Consider the following 24,780-nt stretch of genomic DNA (forward strand, 5'->3'; position numbering starts at 1 on the left):
TTCTTGGTGTCCAAGGGAGTCAGTTTCCAACACAGAGGGTACAAAGACTTCTTCCTCCAGATTGGCAAAAAGCGGGGCCCTGGCAGCTTCAGACTTCGCCCCTACATCAGCCGGCCAGCTAGAAACTGAAGACACCTGCACAGAGTCCATTTTTAGCCCATTATCCAAAGAAAATTTGACCTCCTCCAGGAGGGTGAGAAACGCAGATACATAGGTCACTGTTCCAACCTCTTCATCCACCTGCCACATGGAAGCTGGAGGCATACATACAGGGAGCCATTTCAACCTGTTACTCAGAAAAAACTGGGCCCACTTTTTCAGGTTAGAGGATGAGTAATGCTCCATCTTGGGACCTTCACCCCTAGGCCACAGGGGGGCTGAAGGCATAACCTCTGGATCCGTCTTCAGCCCTTTATCCTGGGGAAGACAAGAGGCAGGGGTGCTCTTGGGAGCAGAACACTGGTATAGTCGCTGAGCAAGTGTGAGGAGACTGAGACCGCCTCCCCCTCTTCAGAGGCATCCTCACACCTTGACTCGGCGACTAGCAAACCAGGCGAAGAAGACGACCTTGCTGACTGAATGCGACGCAAGGGAACCAGACACCTCTTGTCACTTGGTTGTTTCAAGTGTGGTGCCCTGCTGGGTCTCCAGACATAAACGGGTACTAGAAACTCTGGATCAGAATGACTCATGGGCATACCATTCAGCAAGTGGAAGATGAACTTCCTCATTTATAAGGCTCCAACCTGGAGCTGTATCTGTCCTTGCAGGACTAGACTGTTCTCAAGTAGGGCTTGGACACCTCGAGACAACGCCCACGCCGGCTTTGGGAGCTGTATGACAGAGACCACACACTGACTCTGTATGACTGGCGACTTAAACACACCAAAGCTCTCTGAAGGCAGAGAAACAGTCAAAGAGTTTAATGGAGAGGGAGTACTCTTGCCAGGGACAGCCTCTCCTACTGGCCCAGGGTTCTGGAGTATAGGCTTCACAGGGCAGAGGCCAGATTCCAGCTGCAACTTGGTCCGCTTCTTCTTTTTAGACCTCTTGGATCTTGCACGGGAGGCTGCATCGGCAGACTGTGGAACAGGTGATGGCTGGACGGTCATAGGTGGTTGAGATGTTTCACCCACAGGTTCCTCTTGTCTGGTCTGTCTCTGGAAGCTTGGAGGGGAAGACTTTCCAGGAGCAGCTGGACGAGGCATGTCAAACACTTTACAAAAGGCCACTAGGAAGGCCCCCAGGCTCAAGACGACAGGATCTCCTGCTTCCCAAAGGGGACAGATCAACATCAAGGCATCACCAGCTAGGTAGGACATGATGTATCCCACCTTGACCCTGTCAGAGGGGAAACAAACTGCATTCTGCAGGATGTAGTGCAGGCACTTTTTCATGAACCCTTGGCACTCTTTGGGGTCTCCATAGAACCTAGGCGGGTCTGCTGGGTCGTGCTCTTCATAGGCCAGGAGCTGCTCATAGATGGCCTTGGAGACTATGAGTGGTTCAGAAGTCTCAACAATTGGAACCACGCAAGGTGGAACAAACTCCTCCGGTGCCTCACACTGGCAAGTGTCATAGACACAGCACTACACTTGCTCATAGAGCCAGTGCACGTGTCCTGAGTACAGAAGCAGTGCTAAGAGTTACCTGGGGAGCAGGGCAGCAGAGGTGACAAAGCGTGCTTCAAGCTAATAGTGTCAGGGTCCAGAGAACTCAGATTATGGCAAAGCAGAAGTCATGCACAGTACAGACCAGCGAGGTACAGGAGGGATAAACAGACAGGAGGTCAGACAAAGCAAAAGGTCATACACAAGATATCAGTACAGTACCAGGGAGGAGACAGAGCGGATAATCAGGGCCAAGCAGAGATCAAAACGAAACAGACATATAAGGTACCAGGCAGAATCCAAAGCGATATCCAGGGAACAGACCGAGTCATACACAGAGAATCATGCAACCAGAACACAGCACTAACACACTCAGGGGTCACCACACAATGCCAAGGGCGAAAGTATAACTGACAGGGATGGGAGTGTCCTGAGGCTATAAGAAGCCTCCCCCAGAACCAGGGAGAGGCCACAATCATAGCCCCAGGTGTGCAGGTAAGCCTGCACCGGGATCACAACCTTTAACCCCAGAAATGCCAGTCATCAGCACTGGTTCCAGGCATTAACCCCACGTGTGCGAGTCAAACCCGCACTGAGATCATGACAGCAGGGAGAAAGTTCATTATGCTCTGCGAGCGGAAGGACATAGGACTGAGCGGGGACCATGGCCTGTGCAAACTGTCACACTGTCACGCTAGCGTCTTGGCTGAATGGCGCGAGCCGGGGGGGTTGTGGCCCCACAGTGCCACAAACCAGACTACCCTGGAAGGGGCGTGACTACGACAGCTACCTCGGTCTTCACTGGAGCCTCTGATGGTGAGGCTTGTGCGGCAGGTAGCTGTCGGGTGCCACTCCAGGGTGGTGTCTGGCTGTGGCTGCTGATCCCACTCGGGGACAAGTCACTTGGACAAGAGTGACTAACAGGCAGGCTGAGACACAGGGCATGCGGACACGGCTGAGAAACAGGGCAAGCGGGCACGGCTTGGTACACTGGCAGGCAGGCACGGCTTGGAGACACAGGGCAAGCGGGCACGGCTTGAAGACACAGGGCAAGCGGGCACGGCTTGGAGACACAGGACAGACTGGCGTGGTAAGAGAAGGGACAGGTAGGGACCTGTTCACGCAGCAGGTGCAGGTGTAGGCAGGAGGGAGTGGTGTATGTTGGAACAGGATTTGGACCTGTTCACACAGGAGGTGCAGGCATGGATATAGGCAGGAGTGTGGAGTAGGCGGAGCCGCAGGAGTTCAGAGTAGGCGGAGCCGCAGGAGTGCGGAGTAGATCTGAACCACAAGGTCTGTGGAGAAACTGCAGCAAGAAGTTCTGCAGCAGCAGAGAAGACAGAGCTGCAAGGGTGCAGAGGCACAGACAGAGCTGCAAGGGTGCAGAGGCACAGACGGAGCCGCAAGAGTGCAGAGGCACAGACGGAGCTGCAAGGGTGCAGAGGCACAGATGGAGCTGCAAGGGTGCAGAGGCACAGACAGGGAGGACACAAGGAAAGACACAGCAGGGAAGGAAGCCACAGACAAGGAGAAAGGGAGACTAAGGTAGGACAGAGTACAGACAAGGTACTGGGACCAAGACTCAAGGGCCAGGATATTCAAGGTACAAAGCAAGACAAGAAGTATTCTTCCAGAGAAGGAGGAAATACACAGGACAGGGCCTGGCTTCCTCAGCAGCAAGATACTAACTGAGATTAGACATTGCACAGGCAATGTTTCAGTGGGTGTGGTGGAGCTAAATAGTCAAGGGCTCTAGGTGATTGGGACCGATTAGACAGGTGCACCCTGACTGCATAAGAGCCAGAGTTCTGGCGCCGCCCCCCTATACACACATAGCCAGGTAACATACAGAAGAGCAGAGGCACAGAGCACAGGGCTGGCAATAGACAGAATTCACATCATGACCCGGAGCAGTGAGTAAGTTAATGTGCGGGGGATGGGAGGCCATGCAGTGATGCCAGCAGGGTTGTTACACCAGTCCTCATAGTTGGGGAACATTACCTGAGCAGAAGGAATCAACTGTTTTTCCATGATAACCTTGTATGCGGCTTGATTCATATGTCCTTCTCAAAGATTAACCTGCCCAATTCCAGCCTTGCTGAAGCAATCCCAGATCATCACCGATCCTCCATCAAATTTCACAGTGGGTGCAATACACTGTGGCTTGTACACCTGTCCAGGTCTCCGTCCAACCATTAGATAACCAGGTGTTGGGCAAAGCTGAAAATTAGACTAATCAGAAAAGATTACCTTACTCCAGTCCTCTATGTTCCAATCCTTATGGTCTTTGGCAAACTTCAGCCTGGCTCTCCTTTGCTTCTCTTTGATGAAAGGCTTTTTTTTCTACCTTTGCAAGACTTGAGCCCTGTCTCTAGGAGACTGTTACGAACTGTTCTTGCCATGCACTTCACCCCAGCTGCCATTTGCCATTCCTTTTGTAGGTCATTTTTGCCCCCTGCCAGTCTGTAGCTTTGTTGTCCCCAATGTCTGCTGCTTGGCCTTGTAATGGACTGTTGTCTTAGAAATTTCAAGGATGGAGGCAACATGACACTTACTGTATCCTTCTGCTAGTAAACCCAGAATTGAGCCTTTCTTTTCCTCACTCAAAACTTTTCTTTTCAACTTTTTTGGCATGGTTAAAAGTTAGTTCTTCAGGGGGCGTGGCCTGGACTCTGAGCATGTAGGAGGCAAGAGCTCTAAGCTCCCACAGTCACACACTAAAGCAACAAAAAAGCGTGCAAAGGGTTAATAAAAACAACCCATACTGGACCCTATTCTATTCCTGAAACTCTGGTGCACATTCTGAGCCTAAAACTAGGACCCTGGTCCAAAGGAGACCGAAGATATGAACTTTTAAAAGTTTGGGACAGTAGTGGTGTAGGAGAAACAGAGGGACATCACCCTCCCACCATTTGCCTTCCTGGAAGTGACTGGAGTGCTGCTGTGGGCTGTATATAAGCCAGGACTGATCTGGAGGCTCATCGCCAGTAATAAGGACAATAAGGACATTATTTGGAATCCTCCTGGTAAGGCACAACCTGATTGTAACTGCCTGCAATGTTTTTTGCCTGTGGGGTGTAGAGGATAATGGCACGGCTGCGGTGGAGGGATACGGAACTATGCACAATCTCCCTTCTGGATTTCTGACTGAGTGCCACCGAAATCAGGAAGTTCCACGGCCAGGGTGAGGAGAGCGGGGGCAGAGGAGCTGATCTGGACCCTTTCTGGACTGGCACACCGAGGATATAAGCAGGGACTACTTTCTTGTCACAGAGCAGAGAGGCGGAGGGATACCACTGGACCCATTGAACAGACATCAGAACGGCTAAGAACAGCGTTCCACAGCCACATTGAGGACCGGACAGGGGGCGACAAGCACAGGGGGAGCCTCTGAAGACAGCAGAGGTGAGGCACATCCGAGTTTGGACCACTAGATCCGGCTGCTGATTAGTGCTCCCAGCCGCAATAGACTTCAATGGGAAGTAGATCCGACCACTCCCAGTTTCCAGCCTGTCAGCACTGAGCAGACCTGATGTCACAGGCCCTGCAACGTTCAGTCAGCGGTCTCCCCGTGACAGGCACAGATACTCCCACGAACTGTACAACACAGCAGAGACTTAACCACAGGGGTACTGGGGAAAGGACACGGGCATCTGGGAGGCACTCTTTATCCCCATATAGCGTCCCAAGGGATTGTTCACTGGCTGCTTTCAGCATATCAGCGGGGCGCAGGCATACAATATAACAGAGTCTGCAGTTCATGGCTGGTGGTCCCGGTGCCTGGTATCCATCTGACCAGTGAATTATAACAGAAGATTACCTTTATTTCAACTGCGGATCAGAGATACAGTGGGCTGCTGGTATTGATACTGCAGAATTGTGTGACTTTACTCGCTCTCACTGAGGGTCTCTCAGTTAACTCCTTTGGGAAACTTGCTTTTTGACCATTTTTCTTAACTTGCTTGATTGAATAATTTAAAGGGGTCATAGATCTGATGTCTGGGAAGGGTTTGTGGCAAACCAAGATGCAGTCAGGTAGGGGCAGAGCTTCCAATAGCCCACACAGGGTCACAAGGCACAATTTTGGGGCACACTCTAAATCATACATCGATATCTCTAATTTGTTAAGCCCAATAAAATCTAGGTCACCCCTGAAAGGAGACGAGCCAAAAATGTCTTATCTAAAAAAATATCAGAACCCTGCATCTGTCAAAGTTGCAAAAGGGGATCAGGTACTAATAGCTCATTGACCAAAACCCTATCTAAAACACAACCTGAAACGCCTCAAAAAAATAAAAATTTAGGGGGCAACATTAAACCCCCCCTCCAATTGAGACTCTTACGGAGGAAATGGACACTTCCAAATCAAACAAAAGGAAGGGACCAGGCGATCAGGGAAACACTGGGAGTCTCTCATCTGAGGACTCCGACAGTGTCTCAGCTGACTATACTCCAAACACAATCCCTGAAAGGCAGAATCCTAGGAGAGATAATGGAGGTCCATTCCCTTCATTTCAGGTTCCTCCTCCATCCATTAACCTGGGGGAATACAAGGGGTCCAACAAACAAGCCACTGAAGGATTCATGGCGGATCTCTTCCAGTCCTTCAGTGATGCCCTAAAATTAGGGTTTGAGACTCAGGCCAAGGCCCTACAGGAAGCTTGCAGAAATCTCAGCCAAAAGGTTGAGAAATATGAGGTAAAGATGGTGCAGGCGGAGAAGGACATAGTCTACCTCTCAAAGGAAAATTCACTCCTCAAAAAGGAGGTTATTTCCCTTAAAAACAAATTGACGGATCTGGAAGACCGAAGCAGGAGAAATAACTTAAAGATACGAGGTATCCCTGAGTCGGTCTCCCAGGCAGATCTCTCTGATTACACCAAAAATCTGTTTAAAAATTTATCGCCAAAATTGACAGAATTAGAAGTCAATATCGATCGTATACACCGCCTCCCACGTCCCAAAGGGGTCCCACAGGAAAAGCCCAGGGACACTATCCTCAGGGTCCATTTCTTTGAAACCAAGGAGAAGGTTTTAAAATCTTTGCGAGAGAGAGGTTCACCCCCTGAGCCTTATAAGGATCTTAAGATTTTCCAAGACTTTTCCAAAGAGACTATGGACCCAAGAAGCTCCTTCAGAGATCTGACCTCTAAACTTAGGGAACTTAGAGTGTCATATAGATGGGGTTTCCCTACCAAGCTTTTAGTCTGGTATAAAGATAAACACTACCCCATCTATACTCCTCACGAGGGTCAGAGGTTTCTTAAATTCCTGATGGATGAGCCATCCTTTAGAGATAGGGATTAGGATTGACCTTTGTCTTATGATTGAATTTATTAGGGGGTCACTATTATTTCCTTTTCCTGAACATGAATATTAGTACCCGTAATTACAGTTTATCGTTGTCACTGTGGGAACTTGCCACTTAATTTTTTTCTCGTTTTTCCCCCGATCTAAGGTGAGACACCAACCAGTTTGGAGTCCTCCAGGAGAACTCTCAAGTTCTTAATTTTTTTTTTTTCTCTGTATTTCATTGTTCTATTTGTTTCCCTTTCCTGTTTTGATATTGCATTCTAGCGATGAAAATTTTATCGTACAATGTTAGGGGGCTCAACAGTCTGAATAAGAGGTATGCGGTATGGAAGGAGATCAACCAAACCTGGGCAGAATTGGTATGCCTTCAGAAGGTTAAACTGGCTTCCGATCGACACCCGGTCTTCCAGCACAAGAACTTCCCATACATGTACAAGTCATTTTCCACAAAGAAAAAGGCTGGGGTCATCACATTGGTAGGTGGCACCGTTCCTTTTCAGCTCATCAAAGAGATACCAGACTCCTTGGGCAGGTTTCATATACTCATATGCTTACTCCATGAAAGGCCATGCACAATAGTGAATGTATACGCACCCAACAAGGGACACATTCGTTTCTTGAACAAGCTTATCAAAAAAATTGACAAAGTTAAAACAGGCGAACTCATCTTATTGGGCGACTTTAATATTGTCCCAGATAGCAGCATTGATTCATCCTCTTTAGTTCGCCACAAGGTCCCAGCTTTAAAAGACTGGTTAATTCAAAATGAGCTTTATGATGCTTTCCGCTGCTTGAATACATCGTCACGTGAGTATTCTCACTTTTCAGATGTACATAAGACAGCTTCCAGGATAGATCTTCTACTTACTAACATATTCACTCTGTCCAAAATTAAGGACATTCGCTTCATGCAGAAGTCCATCTCGGATCATGCCCCGGTTCTCATTGACTTCCTTGTGGGTCCTCCCCCTGACAAACCATTCCGCTGGAAGCTTAACTCAGCTTTGCTATATATACCAGAGTACAAACAAGAGATAGAAAACGCTCTCTTAAACTACTTCAAGGAAAACGTACCTGGTGAAGTAGATCAGTTCACGGTCTGGAACGCCCATAAAGCGGTCCTGAGGGGGTGTCTTATGCAAATTCTTTCCAAACATAAGAAGAGAAATAGGGAAAATATTTCAAACCTACAGGCCCAAATTAATGATCTAGAGAAAAAACAAACTTAAAAGTTCCTTCCCAGACCGTCCAGGCTGAGATTTTGAGACTTAGACAGAGTTTGAGATCTGAAATCTACCAGGAATATGATGCAGTCATCAAAGCATCTAAGTACAAATCGTATGCGTCTCTTAACAAGCCTACCAGGTTTATGATGAGGAAATTAAAAAGAGAAAGAATTAAAAGGAGAATAGATAAGATAGTATCTCCCTCGGGTGACCCCAAAACTCACCCTAGGGACATTGTCAACTCGTTTGCAGAATTCTTTAAAAATCTCTATAACCTGAAAGATGACCCCCAAACACCGGTGGTTAACTCGAATTTTGTAGATTCTTTTCTACAGAGTATTGATCTACCAAGAGTCGATGAGCTGGACTTGAGTTATGTCAATAGCCCCTTTACAGAGAGAGAAATTGCTGACGTAATCAAGAAACTGCAGTCCCAAAAATCACCAGGGCCGGATGGCTTCTCTGGAGACTACTATAAATCCTTTTCAAAAATTCCGGCTCCACAGCTGGCTTCCGTCTTTGATCTGGCGTCCTCTCGGGGTTCCTTCCCAAAGGAGATGTTAGAGGCAACAATTATCATGATTCCAAAGGAGGGGGGGGACCCCGAGAGGATACAGAGCTATAGGCCAATATCGCTCATAAATAGCGATATTAAAATCTACTCAAAGATCATCGCAAACCGACTAAAAACATCCTTCCACGTCTGTTGGTGGATGATCAAATAGGCTTTACAGAGGGCCGCCAGGCCTCAGACGGAACTAGAAGGATGTTGAATCTGATAAATTTAGCGACCAACCTGAGAACCCAAACTGCTTTTCTGGCACTGGACGCTGAGAAGGCGTTTGATAGGCTAAACTGGCTTTACTTAAAAGCAACTCTCGCTAGATTTGGCTTTGATGAGAAGTTTCTATCAACAGTCTTCGCCTTGTACTCGGGTCCGAGTGCCAGGATTTATGCAAACAATTTCCTCTCCGACCCGTTCGACATTACTAATGGCACGAGACAGGGGTGCCCCCTGTCCCCCCTTCTATTTGTGCTTGCCATAGAGCCCCTAGCCGAAAAAATAAGAATAAACAATGATATTAAAGGCTTTGAACTGCCATCACGAAATTTTAAAATTGGATTATTCGCAGATGATCTATTCCTCACGCTACTGGATCCTGCAAACTCCATTAAAGCCCTTTCAGTTGAACTAGAAAAATTCTCTAGAGCATCTTATTTTAAGATAAACCCAAACAAATCAAAATTTATAACTAGAGTTGAGTGACTTTTGGTTTTTTAGGGTCGCGTTTCGTTTCGTGAAACCCGACTTTTCCAAAAGTCGGGTCGAGCAAGATCGTCCGATTATAGGGAAAAGTCGGGGTCGTCCCGAAACACGAAACCCAATGTAAGTCAATGGGGAATAAAAGTCGGCAGTGAGAGGAGGACAGGAAACACACCTACAGTGCCCATTTGAATGCCAAAAGCATCAGTTCTTCTTACTTAAGCTTGTCAACCTTAATTAACTTCATAATACAAGTTACGCACTGAAAAATGGGGGTTATTTGGCTAAAGTTGTGGGGGGGGAGGGCTGGCTCCAGGTTTTCATGTGCCCTGGGCGAAAGAGCGCCCCTTTAACACATACCACAACTCATCATGCTCCGATACGGCAGAGAAATAGCGGTATAGTACAATGAAAAATACTTCACTTTTTACATCTCATGACGAGGCCCATCTATTTCTCCATACAGAATCATTGGTCCCATATAATGTTTGAAACAGTATATGATGAGCTCCACATAATGCTACAGTATATGTTGGTCCCCATGGATGAAGCTCCACTGTCTTATGGGCCCAAATAATGCTCCAAACATAATGGGCCCCATTTCTAATGCTCTAGTGTATAATGGGCCCTGTAAATGCTGCTCCAGTGTCTGATGTCCACCTTTGGAATGTTCCAGTGTATGGTGGGCCCCATCTATCATTCTCCAGAGTATAGTGCTCCCCAAAAATTGCTGTCCCAACATTGAAAACATATACAGTTCCATCTTACACGGTGACAAAGAGGAAGCTGCAGATGAAAGAGGGACCCTGTGCCAGTGCCCGCGCCCAAGAGTCGGCCTACCCACCTGTCCAGGGCAACGGCACTCGCACAGTGTCGTGCGCTAGGTGGTGACCCCGGCCATGGGGGGGGAGGCAGCACAGTTAGGGAGTTTTATAAAGTGGCATATGTTGATGTTGGACATTCAGCTGATGCAAAAGGCGAAATAGGTCAAGTCCCAGGAAGAGGTGGACCAAAGCAAGCCATTTTTCTGTCACCCTATGTGTCATCAGGGGAAGGTGGGACAAAATCCTTGGAAACCCATGCATGGTTCATTTTAATGAAGGTTAGATCATCCACATTTTGGGTTGACAGACGGGTCCTTTTTTCTGTCAGGATTGATCCAGCTGCACTGAAGACTCTTTCCGATAGCACACTTGCAGCTGGGCAAGCGAGCTCCTGTAAGGCATATTGTGCCAATTCAGGCCAGGTGTCCAGTTTAGCGGCCCAATAGTCAAAGGGGAATGACCTGTGTGGGAGAACATCGATATGGGAGGAAAAGTAGTTTGTAACCATGGTTGACAACTGCTGTCTCCTGTCACTTTCCATCGATGCAGTATTACCAGTTGTGTGAGCGGTATTTGAAAAATCAGTCCACAACATTGTCATGAAACCCCTGTCTCCAACGCCACTTCTGCTGTGTGCACCACGAACACCTCTGCCAAGCTGCCCCCGGCCCGTACGGCTCGTGTGAGAACCATCACCGCTGCTGTGTGCTGGGAATGCCTCAAGCAGCCGATTTACCAGAGTTGCTTGTTTATTAGCCAATATTAGGTCAAGGTTCTCCTGTGGCATGATGTTTTGTAATTTGCCTTTATAGCGTGGATCCAGGATGCTGGCCAACCAGTAGTCGTCATCGTTCATCATTTTGGCAATGCGGGGGTCCCTTTTTAGGATCCGCAAGGCATAATCTGACATGTGGGCCAATGTTCCCGGTGTCAATGATGCACTGCGAGTGCTGGTTGGAGGAGCACTTTCTGGCAAATCCACATCCCTCCAGTCACGCACAAACCCTGTACCAGACCTTGCCACGCCAACATTTTCACTTGCCCCACGAGATGCATCCTCCTCCCCTAAGTAATCATCCCCATCATCATCCTCCTCCTCCTCTTCTTCCTCCACCTCGTCCAGGAGAGGTCCCTGAGCAGACAATGGCTGAATGTCATCAAGGATTCCCTCCTCCTCTTCCTCCTCATCAACATTGGCTGCAGACGCCTGCTCCTTAAGGTGCGTCAAAGTTTGCATGAGCAGACGCATAAGTGGGATGCTCATGCTTATGATGGCGTCGTCTGCGCTTACCAGCCGTGTGCATTCCTCAAAACACTGAAGGACTTTACAGAGGTCTTTCAGCTTCGATCACTGCACACCTGTCAACTCCATGTCTGCTCTCAAAGTGCCTGGCCGTGTATCCTCCCACAAATGCATTATGGCCTGCCTCTGCTCGCACAGCCGCTCCACCATGTGCAGGGTGGAGTTCCACCTTGTTGCAATGTCGATAATGAGGCGGTGGTTGGGAAGGTGGAGCAATCGCTGCAGCTTCTGCATACGAACGGAGTGTACAGGCGACCGGCGGATGTGCGCGCACAGTCTTCGCACCTTCTGGAGCAGGGCTGTTAACTCCGGATAATTTTTGAGGAAGCACTGCACCACCAGGTTCAAGGTGTGAGCCAAGCAAGGTATGTGGCTGAGTTTTGAAAGGGCTATGGCTGCCACAAAATTATGGCCGTTATCACTAACTACCTTGCCTGCCTCAAGATGTACACTGCCCAGCCATGACTCAGTTTGTCGCTTCAAGTACTCGGCCAGCACCTCGGCGGTATGTCTGTCGCCCAAACACATCATCTGCAACACAGCCTGCTGACGCTTTCCACTAGCTGCTCGATAGGGGGACACATCGTGTGCAACAGTGGCAGCTGCAGATGGAGTGCTCGTACGACTGCACTCTGTGGACGAGCTTTCGCTTCTGGAGGAGGAGGGTGGAACGCCTACAGCCAACTGTTTCCTATACCGTGGGCTAGGCAGCACTGTCCCACCACCACTGTCCCCTGTGGACCCTGCATCCACCACATTAACCCAGTGCGCAGTGATGGACACGTAACGGCCCTGGCCATGCCGACTGGACCATGCATCAGTTGTGAGGTGCACCTTTCCGCTCACTGACTGCTTGAGTGCATGGAAAATGCGGTCTTTCACATGATGGTGGAGGGCTGGGATGGCTTTGCGAGAGAAGAAGTGGCGACTGGGTAGGTCATAGCGTGGTACTGCATAGGCCATGAGTTCGCGGAAAGCTGTGCTTTCCACCAACCGAAAGGGCATCATCTCAAACGAGATTAGTTTGGCAATGTGGGCGTTCTAACCCAGTGTACGCGGATGAGAGACTGAGTACTTTCTTGACCTACTCATAGTGTCTGGGAGGGTGAGCTGGACTTGAGAGCTGCATATGGTGGAAGTAGCGGTGGACAGGGCGGACTGAGAGAGGGTTGATGATGGTGATGGAGTTGGTGTTCTTTCTGATGGCCTAGAATCAGTCTTTCGTTGATATAACAGTGGGATTCCCTGACTACTGTGGCCTTGCAACGACACCTCAACATTTGCTGCTGTGCTAACCGGTGGGCTTACAGTGGGGGAAACAATGTAGCATTGATGACTACCTTCGTTGTGATCAGTTGCACATGTGGCACTTGAGGTTTGGTGTTGTGTCCACGCTTGCAAGTGCATGCTGGTTAAATGTCTAAGCATGCAACTGGTATTCAAATTTTTCAGATTTTTCCCTCGGCTAAAGGTCTTTGCGCACTTCTTACAGATAACCTTGGCCTGATCATGAGGATTTTGTTCAAAAAAGTGCCACACTGCACTCTTCCTACTTTGGCAGACATTTTGCGGCCTAGCACGCTGTGATCTTTTGACCCTCTGGACAAGCTGTCCAGCAACTCTTTTGATGTTTGGAACCTGTCTTTGGAGTGCTCCGGGCCTGCCAGATAACAGCTGTTGCGATGTCGATGTCTGCTGTGGATGCTCCTCATCTGAGCTATTGGAAGCAGCACCCTCTTCCCCCAATGGATGCCAATCTGGGTCAACAACTGGGTCATCCATCACCTCCTCTTCTATGTCATGTGCACCTTCCTCTGTGTCACCGTGTATGGTGGTATAGTGTGCGGGAAGGGGCACCTGAGTCTCATCAGGGTCAGAATCTGGCTCTGTACACTGCGAGGACAATGTAGTGCTCTGAGTGAATGTACCAGCAGAATCATCCATCAGCGGCTGTGCATCAGTGCACTCCATGTCAGATTCATCTTGGCCTGGGTAATTCACCATTTGAATTGATAATCCAGGCATGGTATGTGAAAACAGCTCCATGGAGTAATCAGTAGTATGGCCTGCGTCATCCTTCAATCTTGGTTGGGCTGAAGGACACAAGGAAAGGTGTGGTTCATGAACATGAGCCTCCAATGACGACTCAGTGCTTTTACTTTTTACAACTGAAGAAGAGGAGGCGATAGAGCTGGCGGCTGAGTCAGCAATGTAAGACAAAACTTTTTCCTGATGCTCTGGCTTTAAAAGCGGTTTGCCAACTCCTAGAACACTAAGCGTTCGAGGCCTTATGTAGCCAGACGATGACGCAGGCTCAACACCTCCTGCATTCGGTCCTATTTTGCTCTTGCCACTACCATCAGATCCACCACCAACATCATCATTACCAGCTGCCAACCCCCGCCCAATTCCACGGCCTCTTCCACCAGCCTTCCTCATTTTTGGTAGAAATGTAGACAAAATCCAACAAACTATATAGTATGTAAAACAAGGTACAAGGTGTCTATAGGACAGGGGAGATTTTGAATTTCTGCACACACTTTTGGACACTGGACACTTTTGGATTGTGTGAGGCCCAATGAATATCTGAGCGCTATGTGACAGGCTCGATGGACCAGCTGTGACCTAAGTGACTAGAGGATAAGTGAGATTTTGAATCTCTGCACACACTTTTGGACACTGGACACTTTTGGATTGTGTGAGGCCCAATGAATATCTGAGCGCTATGTGACAGGCTCGATGGCACAGCTGTGACCTAAGTGACTAGAGGATAAGTGAGATTTTGAATCTCTGCACACACTTTTGGACACTGGACACTTTTGGATTGTGTGAGGCCCAATGAATATCTGAGCGCTATGTGACAGGCTCGATGGCACAGCTGTGACCTAAGTGACTAGAGGATAAGTGAGATTTTGAATCTCTGCACACACTTTTGGACACTGGACACTTTTGGATTGTGTGAGGCCCAATGAATATCTGAGCGCTATGTGACAGGCTCGATGGCACAGCTGTGACCTAAGTGACTAAAGGATAAGTGAGATTTTGAATCTCTGCACACACTTTTGGACACTGGACACTTTTGGATTGTGTGAGGCCCAATGAATATCTGAGCGCTATGTGACAGGCTCGATGGCACAGCTGTGACCTAAGTGACTAGAGGATAAGTGAGATTTTGAATCTCTGCACACACTTTTGGACACTGGACACTTTTGGATTGTGTGAGGCCCAATGAATATCTGAGCGCTATGTGACAGGCTCGATGGCACAGCTGTGACCTAAGTGACTAGAGGATAAGTGAGATTTTGAATCTCTGCACACACTTTTGGACACTGGACACTTTTGGATTGTGTGAGGCCCACTGATATCTGAGCGCTATGTGACAGGCTCGATGGCACAGCTGTGACCTAAGTGACTAGAGGTTAAGGGAGATTGGATTGCTTTTAAAAAAGCAGTTTGCGGAGCAGTGGGTAAACAGCAATGCCAGCCTGTCAGGAAGCCTTAAAAGGCAGCCCAACAACCAACACCACTGATACACCACAATATAGCCTCCCCTTGCACTGCACACACAGTGACTGGTGTGTTGTGCAGGCCAAATTGCTATCAGCAGCAGAAGCAGTTTTTTTTTCTTCTCAGCAGGACAAAAAAAAAAAATTGGGATTGCTTTTAAAAAAGCAGTTTGAGGCCCAATGAATATCTGAGCGCTATGTGACAGGCTCGATGGCACAGCTGTGACCAAAGTGACTAGAGGATAAGGGAGATTGGATTGCTTTTAAAAAAGCAGTTTGCGGAGCAGTGGGTAAACAGCAATGCCAGCCTGTCAGGAAGCCTTAGAAGGCAGCCCAACAACCAACACCACTGATACACCACTATATAGCCTCCCCTTGCACTGCACACACAGTGACTGGTGTGTTGTGCAGGCCAAATCGCTAGCAGCAGAAGCAGTTTTTTGGTCTTCTTCCCTGCCTAACACTCTCCCTACAGAATCAGCAGCAACCTCTCCCTATACTGAGATCGGCAGAAGTAAGATGGCGGTCGGCGTGCACGCCCTTTTATACCCCCTGTGACGCCCACCAAAGCAAGCCAATCACTTGCATGCCCTTCTGAAAGATGGTGGTGACCCGTGCCTATGTCATCACGTTGCCCACAGTGTCCGTGGATCCTGATTGGCTGAAAAAGAGCGCAAAACAAACTTTTGAAACGCGACTTTGGCGCGTAAGTCGCCGACCTCGTGGCCGACCTCATCCTAGGGTCGGGTTTCGTTTCATGAAACCCGACTTTGCCAAAAGTCGGCGACTTTTGAATTTTTTCGACCCGTTTCGCTCAACTCTATTTATAACTAAACATGAAACAATATGAAATTAGCGAAATAAAGGCCCAAACCCAGTTCATTTGGGAGGAGAAAGAGATTGTCTATCTAGGGATTAGAATAGCAGCATCAATCCAAGCCACAGTTAGGGCCAATTTAGACAGCATTATAAAGACTATTACAGGCGATCTATCCTTTTTGGCTCAGCTAGAGACTTCCATCTTTGGGAAGATTCTGGCAGTCAAAACTTTTATCCTTCCCAAAATTTTATACATATTTAGGACTTTACCAGTTAGCTTTCCACGCCAAGCCTTTGATAAAGCTCAAGAGCTCATCCGACTATTTATTTGGAAAGGTAAAAAAGCAAGAATATCTGCAGACTTGATGTACAAAAATAAAAAACATGGGGGCGCAGGACTGCCCAACATATACGCTTATTATCAGGCCTCTCTCATCAAGCAGAGCTGGCACTGGTTTACTGAAAACATGACACATCCAGCTTGGTATGGCTTGGAGAGAGATGCTAGTGATAGAGGTTCCATTCAAAAACTTTTCTTTCACTTCCTTCTGCAAAAGCCCAGTGCGAACTCATCTCATCCTATATTCCGGCCGATAATCTCAGCCTGGAGGGATCTCATTAAGCCGACTAAAAATGTCAAAAAAGCAGAGCAAATCTTAAAGTTGCCTCTATCTTCATTGGCACTGATGGATGATCTCCCGACACCGGAGGTTTGGGGGAAATCTGGAATTAAAAGGGTGGGGGATGTTTTTAGTGGAGTGGAGTTCCTGAAATTCAGTGAGATCAGGGTTAAATATAATTTACCGTCATCTGAACTAGTCTTTTACACCATGTTGAAAGACAGAATTTGGAAATTCATAAAAGGGAAGACTTTGAATTATGAAATGCTATCTTCACTACTGTGCAACCTTAAAAATAAAAACCTCTGGAGTCTGCGTAATTTGTATAGATCTGTTGTCAAAGACCTAAGGAGCCAAAAAAACATATACATGAAGAGATGGGAGTCCGATTTTGGTGCTGATATCCGTCTCGAGAACTGGAACAATGCCATCAAAAACACTTACAATTCCAACATATCAATGGGTCTTCATGAGAGTTATTTCAAATTGTTAAATAGGTGGTACTATACCCCGACGAGGTTATCACATTTTAACACAGAGCTATCTTCCTTGTGCTGGAGAGATTGTGGACACCAAGGGAACCTCTACCATATTTTCTGGGGTTGTTCAAAAATCAAAAACCTCTGGCTTCAAGTCACACAGCACATTAACCTCATTGCTAAGGACTTCATAATTACACCCGAAAGAGCACTTCTTTCATTAGACATGGAACAATTTGATGATTCGGTAAGACACATTATCATACACGTCCTCTTAGTGACCAAGACCATGTTAGCACAATGGTGGAAGAAAGCAGAGGTTCCCAAGTTTTCAGACATAATTGACAAGATAGGCCAACACAGCGATTTAGAACGCAGATTTGCGATTAACAACAATCACATTCACAAATACTCAAAAAAATGGAAGACCTGGAACAACAAATTTCATATCAACTAGACTTAACAAGAGGCACTATATTTTGAAGTTTAAACCTGGGCACTTTAGTACTGGGATGCTGTATCTCCTTCCAAGAATGTTACCCCATAATAAGGATTGTCAATTTTTTTTTTTTCTTTTATGTTGTTATTCGATATATGTTATTCTATGCCTGTTTGTGGGTTCTCTAGTTTTTAAATTTTTTTCCGTACCTGTACAAGGTTGTTTATTCCCCACTCCCTTCCCTCCCTTCCTACCTTCCTTTCCCTACCCTGTTTATTTAAAAAAAAACAATAAAATTATTTGAAAACAAAAGTTAGTTTTTCACTCCTATTACTTTTGGGATATTACTATCACTTGTTTTGCCAAACAGCTTGTCCTATTGCAAGAAGATTGTGAACACAAGAGCAGGGTTTTTATACTTTCCTTCATTAAATAAGATTTGGTTCAGATGATCACCTAATCAGAAGCACAATAAGTAGAATGAGGTGTACTCTGGTTGGAAATCACCTGACACTGGAATGGAATGGCTGTCAGACATGTAGAGAAGCTGAGTTTTATAAAAATTTGAAGTGGTTACTTAATTTTTTCCAGAGCTGTATACAAAGGCTGTAGACCACATACAAAACTGAAATATGTTCCCTCACTTCTAGCCTGTCACAGCTTACTGACAAGGTACAGAGATTAGAGGATGATGTTGTACAAGTTCTGGACCATCTAAATGCTCATAACCAAACACTGGATCTTCACAGCCAGCAAATAAACAGTCTGTATAATATGGTTGATGACAAAGAAAATCATAATAATATCTGGATAACGGGTATACCTGAAAGCATCAATATACAAGCAATTATGCAAACACTGCTCACGTTATTCAATAATATCCTTGGTGATCCTATTGATAAGGAGCTGGAGATCGATAGGACGCACCGCACACTAGGCAATCATGGCTCAGATTCTGAAAGTCCAATAGACATTATCTGTCACACATTTTTCAATGTAAACGAGACCATTATGAGGAAAACAAGAGAATTGGGTCTTTTTGATTCCACTGTAAAACGCATACAATTGCTCGCAGATCCTTTCTGAATGACACTTTCTAAAAGAAAGGTATTGAAACCACTACTTAATACCCTCCAGGAAAATGGCCTGATGTTGTTGAAAATGGCCTGGGGCTACACATTCCAGCTGTATATTTTCAAAGATCCAAGTGACATGAGGACATTCTGTGATGCTCTGGACATTCCCAGAATCCATATATCTTTTTCAAGGAGAAGATTGACATCAGCGCCAGTCTTGGTCAACAACCCCCAGTGCCCTTCCTCCTAACTGCCCTGCCCTCCTACTCCAAAACCAACTTCTCCACCATTACAGAAGATCGACTCTCCACTCTACTCTCAAGATCACATCTCACTACCTGTGCACTTGACCCGATCCCATCCCACTTCATTCCAAACCTTACCACAGTCTTCATCCCAACCCACCTCTTCAACCTGTCACTAACAACTGGTGTTTTCCCCTCAAGCTTTAAACATGCCTCAATCACACCTATCCTCAAAAAGCCCTCTCTTGATCCATCCTCTATCTAGCTATCGCCCTATATCACTTCTCCCCTGTGCCTCAAAACTGCTGGAACAGCACGTCCATCTTGAACTGTCCTCCCACCTCTCTTCTTGCTCCCTCCTTGACCGATTACAATCTGGCTTCTGGCCACACCACTCCACTGAAACTGCCCTAACTTAGGTCACCAATGACCTACTAGCTGCCAAGGCCAAGCGACACTACACTGTCCTCCTCCTCCTGGACCTGTCCTCTGCCTTTGACACAGTGGACCATTCCCTATTACTACAAACCCTCTCATCTCTTGGTATCACAGACTTGGCCCTATTTTGGATCATGTCATACCTAACAGACCAGACATTCAGCCTCTCCCACTCGCACACCTCCTCCTTACCGCGCCCCCTATCCGTCGGAGTCCCGCAAGGTTCAGTCCTAGGGCCCCTGCTCTTCTCCATTTACACCTTTGACCTCGGACAGCTCATAGAATCTCATGGCTTTCAGTATCACCTCTATGCTGATGACACACAGATCTACATTTCTGGACCAGATATCACCTCCCTACTAAACAGAATCCCTCAATGTCTGTCTGCTATTTAATCCTCCGCTAGATTTCTAAAACTTAATATGGACAAAACAGAATTACTTATCTTTCCCCCATCTCACATGACCCCCCCAAAGGACCTATCCATTAAAGTAAACGGCTGCCCACTCTCTCCAGTCCCACAAGCTCGCTGCCTCAGGGTTATCCTTGACACTGATCTCTCTTTCAAACCACATATCCAAGCCCTTTCCACTTCCTGCTGACTTAAACTCAAAAATATTTCATGGATCCGTACATTCCTAAACCATGAATCTGCAAAAACCCTAGTCCATGCCCTCATCATCTCCCGCCTTGACTACTGCAACCTCCTGCTCTGTGGCCTCCCCTCTAACACTCTCGCACCCCTCCAATCTATTCTAAACTCTGCTTCCCGACTAATCCACCTGTCCCCTCGCTATTCCCCTGGCCTCTCCCCTCTGTCAATCCCTGCACTGGCTCCCCATTACCCAAAGACTCCAGTTCAAAACCCTAACCATGACATACCAAGCCATCCACAACTTGAGTCCTCCATACATCTGTGACCTTGTCTCCCGGTACTTACCTGCACGAAACCTCGGATCCTCACAAGATCTCCTTCTGTACTCCCCTCTTATCTCCTTTTCCAACAATCGCATACAAGACTTCTCCCGCGCATCCCCCCTACTCTGAAACTCTCTACCACAACATATCAGACTCTCGCTTACCATGGAAACCTTCAAAAAGAACCTGAAGACCTACCTCTTCCTACAAGCCTACAACCTGCAGTAACCACTGATCCACCAAACCGCTGCATGACCAGCTCTACCGTTGCCTACTGTATCCTCACCCACCCCTTGTAGATTGTGAGCCTTCGCAGGCAGGGTCCTCTCTCATCCTGTACCAGTCGTGACTTGTATTGTTTACGATTACTGTACTTGTACGTATTATGTATACCCCTCCTCACATGTAAAGCGCCATGGAAAAAATGGCACTATTATAATAAATAATAATATCTGACGGGCCACCTGCTCCACCATTGCCACAAAGAATTCCAGCACGTTGCAGAAGACTTTTAATGGATCAAGAACTTGATGGTGATGCACCCAGATGGGAAAGGAACCTGCCAATCATATGAGCTCCTGAAATGAAACTTGTCTTTCCTGATGAGAGAGACAGTTTGCAGATGTTTGGTTGTTTCTTTAAGAATATAATTACATATAGTTTAATAGAGTTTTATGTTCCTCTCTCCCACTATATAGAATATCTCAGTTCATAAAAGATCTTAGAACGACATATACATTGAGCTCACATTACATTACTGTAATATTCAATATTACTTTACTCGCTATAAATTCCATGGTTCTCCCTAATAGAATCCCTAGGACTGAAAGTTTGACTTACGACTGTAAAGAAAACCACCAGTTATGGACTTACATTGGGCTCTGCTTGTTTCGCTGTTTCCTTGTGTTCGATATATCCATAATCTATACATCTTAGATGCTGAGAGGTAGATGTTACTATCTAACTTCTGTATTTCCTCCTTGCTCTTAATCTTTCTATCCTTTTTCCTTTCCCCCTCTCCTTTTTTCCATATAATATGGCACAACTGCAAAATTGCTCATTGAATGTCAGAGGATTTAATGTTCCAGAGAAAAGAGCTGAAGTGTTTGATCAGATGCATAAACTACACATCCATTTTCTCTTTATGACATTATGATACAGTAAAGATGTATATCTTTGTACCGTGTTAGCCAGTAGATAGAAAAATATTCAGGCTGTATTGTGCATAAATATGTGACTTCAGATTTTGTATTAGTCAGCCTGATGAAGAGACCTGAGTAGTCTCGAAAGTTTGCAATGTGTTACCATCTTTTCAGTTAGCCATTAAAAGGTATCAACTACTGAGGACTCTCAATCCTGAATATTTTTCTAACAGACATTATTCATCTTGGCACCACAGTACAAATGCTGTTTCGAAGTCTAAGGTGCTGAGTATAGGCCGACACAAATCACTGCCGCACACTATTTTAGAAACACTGTCTGACACGGAGGGGAGGTATGTGTTTGATAAGATTTCTATCTACTCCAAAATGTTGTCTTTAGCAAACTTCTATCTCCCTAAATGTCACCAAATTATGACATGCCATCAATACTTAAACAATATAAAATATTTTGCAGAGGGCATAATCATCATTGGAGGGGACTCCACCAAGGCTTCAGATGTTGGATCGTAAATGATAATCTGCTGAAAGACTCACTCTGTGTCTCAGACCTTCGTGAGACTATAGACTTCTTCAGATATATGAGCATGATGATACTGCCATACCATTTCAATGGGAAGCACTCACATGTGTCCTCAGTGGGATACTAATGAAACATGGACCCAGGCTAAAAAAGAGAGAGCAGCTAAAGTCTCCCATTTGCTTCTCTCCAGATACGGGCAGACCTTCTTAATGCTAGAAAGGAGGTATGGTAGTTTCATGAATGGGTACAGGCAAATATTGTGGAATTTCAGGGCACCTACTTATGGAAGCTTACCAGATATGGGGCCTCCTCGAGAAAATTACAAACTGTCCTACACTAAAGTTAATATGTAAGGTGTGGGATAGGGGTAAAAATATTTCAGGGATTAGAAAGTAGACAAACTATACTCTTTTATTCCGCAAATATAGCCTACCAGAGTTGCAGAAACCAAAAATGTTAGTGAGTGGAGGATAGGTGTATATGTTTGGTATCACAAATCTTGAAGGTCTTTTATCAGTATGTGCAAATTCATCATGTGTATACTACACTATCTAGAATAAATGCCATACCGATTTATAGATCTCTCACAATAGATACCATTCCTACAGCAGTGGATAAAATAGGTCCAATGTCCCTTATTTATAGGCCGTTACTGGACCTACGCTTGATAGTTAAGACAAAATGGGAAGAGAATGTGGGTCCGTTATCTGAGGAGCAATGGGAAAATGCTGTATTTGACACCTAAACTTTAAATGTCGGAGTCAAGTTGTGCCTTACGGGAGGATTCCAAATAAAGTCCTCATTGTCCTTATTATCAGCATAGCATAGAGAGCGGGAGGATGTATGTCTCTTAGCTATAGCACTATGGCACTTTAAACAAGTTAGTCCCCTGAAGAGTTACTTGGATGAAACGCGTTGGGACGCTCCTTATAGGGAAAGTGCAGGGCATGTGCAATATAGGGCTAGCTGTGGACTACCCTTGTAAGGGCAGGAGCCTGGGGATCAGTTAATGGTTAGCATGTAAGGGAATTGACAGGGTATTGTCTTCCCATCGCTACCTTCCTGTAAGTATACAGAGTATCCCTGGTGACTCCTGACCGTCTGCATAAGCCGGTGAGATTGTTCCTTTTTTTTAAATCTCGTTTATGGAAGGCTATGAACCTGTTGGTCTGGCCTATGAAATATATATGTGCATACATGTGCAATTGGCTATAGCATTGTGCTAATTTTTTATTTATGCTGTATCCATTATATAGATTGTTTTCTGATTTATCAGTTACATTCTATATCCCTATGTGATGCGTTTGGGTGCTTGCAATTATCCTTTGAGGATCACGCATTTATTTTGCATCTCATTTTAAATTCACTTGTGTATGCCTTTCTCAGGGGAAACTCCCTCGCACTCACTGCCTGTTGTGGATGGCCAGACCGTGTATGAGGTGGAACGGGTGGTGGATTCTTGAATGCCATTCACTGCAGTACTTGGTCTATTGGAAAGGTTACAGTCCTGAGGACCGGTCGTGGGTGCCAGCGTGTTCAGTCCTTGCGCGGATTGGTTGGTCCGGGCCTTTCACTCTCGTTATCCAGGGAAGCGTGGGGGTCTGGTGGCCCCCCATTGAGAGGGGATACTGTCACGATCCAGTCCAGAGTTTGTTTTCTGCTGTCTTGTCTCTGGACTGGTCATGCGGGAAGTAAAATCCCCTCTGCCTCATTTTGGAGCTGGCTGGGCTATTTCAGTCCTCAGCAGCCTGCGGACCAGTGTCAGCTATAATCCAAGCTTCCAGGCTAGAGCTGCTGACCTGTATACCTTAGAGATCCTTCTGCCTCTGACTATCTGTACCTGTAGTAAAATGCAATTGTGGTACACATGGTATATGTGGAAGTTTGATTACCTACTGAAGTAGTTCAAAAAATCATGAAAAGTAAACCACATACAATTAGGTATATAGGACATATGAGGACAACTGCAATTCATACGAAGAGCAACCAACACACAAGCAGTCAAAAAGTCCAATAAAAAATAGAATTTTATTCAAACTCACATGATAAAAACATGGACACAAAAGTACATGGAAGCAGGGGGGAGAGAAAATAGAGCGTGTGCAAATGGCATAAATGAGCCGGAACCATCGCTCACACAGGCCCAGATTAGCCCACCTTGTAAAATATCATAGACCATTGTATAAAATATATACATAGAAGGTCAAAAGGGCATATATAGCAAAAACCGGTAATTGTAATATTATAGTGACATTTGTCATCAGGCAAATATAGAGCAAATGCTCATATCAACAACTGATTTGAAAAAACCTTCATTGTATAACAAAGAGTAATCATGAAGCAAGTGCTGATATTGCCTGATGACAAATGTCACTATAATATTACAATTACCATTTTAGTCTATCATTAATAGTTCCAGAGGGGCAGATGACACTATAGATTGTATGGGGGCTCTCTGTTCCGGTGGTTGGGCTAGCTCACAAGTTCTGCAGAGCCGACAAGTCTCTTCCACTACAGCCTTTAGCCGTGATATGGTAAACAAACCGTTGCAACCACTGGAAGGTCTTCTGACCAAAATGCTCTCCCCTTTCATAGACCTCGGTGGCCACATTTAGTAATAGTGTCTAGGGAATTATCACCTGCCAGGTGACTCCTAACTCTTTCTGTAGTGGAACTTTTCTGTACAACAAGCCATTCTTCATCTGGAGACATTCCCACTGCCGAAGAATCCGCAGGGCCTTTTGAGAGAGAGCATTTCTTTCTACTAGACTGGGAAGTCTCTTTGATATCACTCACTGTCTCATTAGGGCTACTTCCCCATTTTCATGTTGTAAAAGGACCCACTCATCACGTGTTCGCCCCAAGATACCTTTCAGAACCAGTATTTTCGCATGCTCCTGCGTAGCCACCACCGTCCTGGCATAATCCTGATATTTGGGAGTTTTCTCGCCTTCTAATTCTTCATCCCAACTTCGACCAGGTTTTTTTCATGTTTCACCCTGGATAAGGCATCAGCA

General features: G+C 46.1%; 1 protein-coding gene across 4 annotated transcripts in view; it reads left to right on the forward strand.

Moving 5' to 3' along the window:
* Positions 1–24,780, forward strand: part of LOC141047234 (uncharacterized) — a 659,661-nt gene that overhangs the window by 456,761 nt on the left and 178,120 nt on the right. The window lies entirely within an intron of this gene.

The sequence above is a fragment of the Dendrobates tinctorius genome, unplaced genomic scaffold, assembly GCF_039654945.1.
Source record: "Dendrobates tinctorius isolate UK_male_01 unplaced genomic scaffold, ASM3965494v1 ptg000126l, whole genome shotgun sequence".
NCBI classification, from domain to species: domain Eukaryota; kingdom Metazoa; phylum Chordata; class Amphibia; order Anura; family Dendrobatidae; genus Dendrobates; species Dendrobates tinctorius.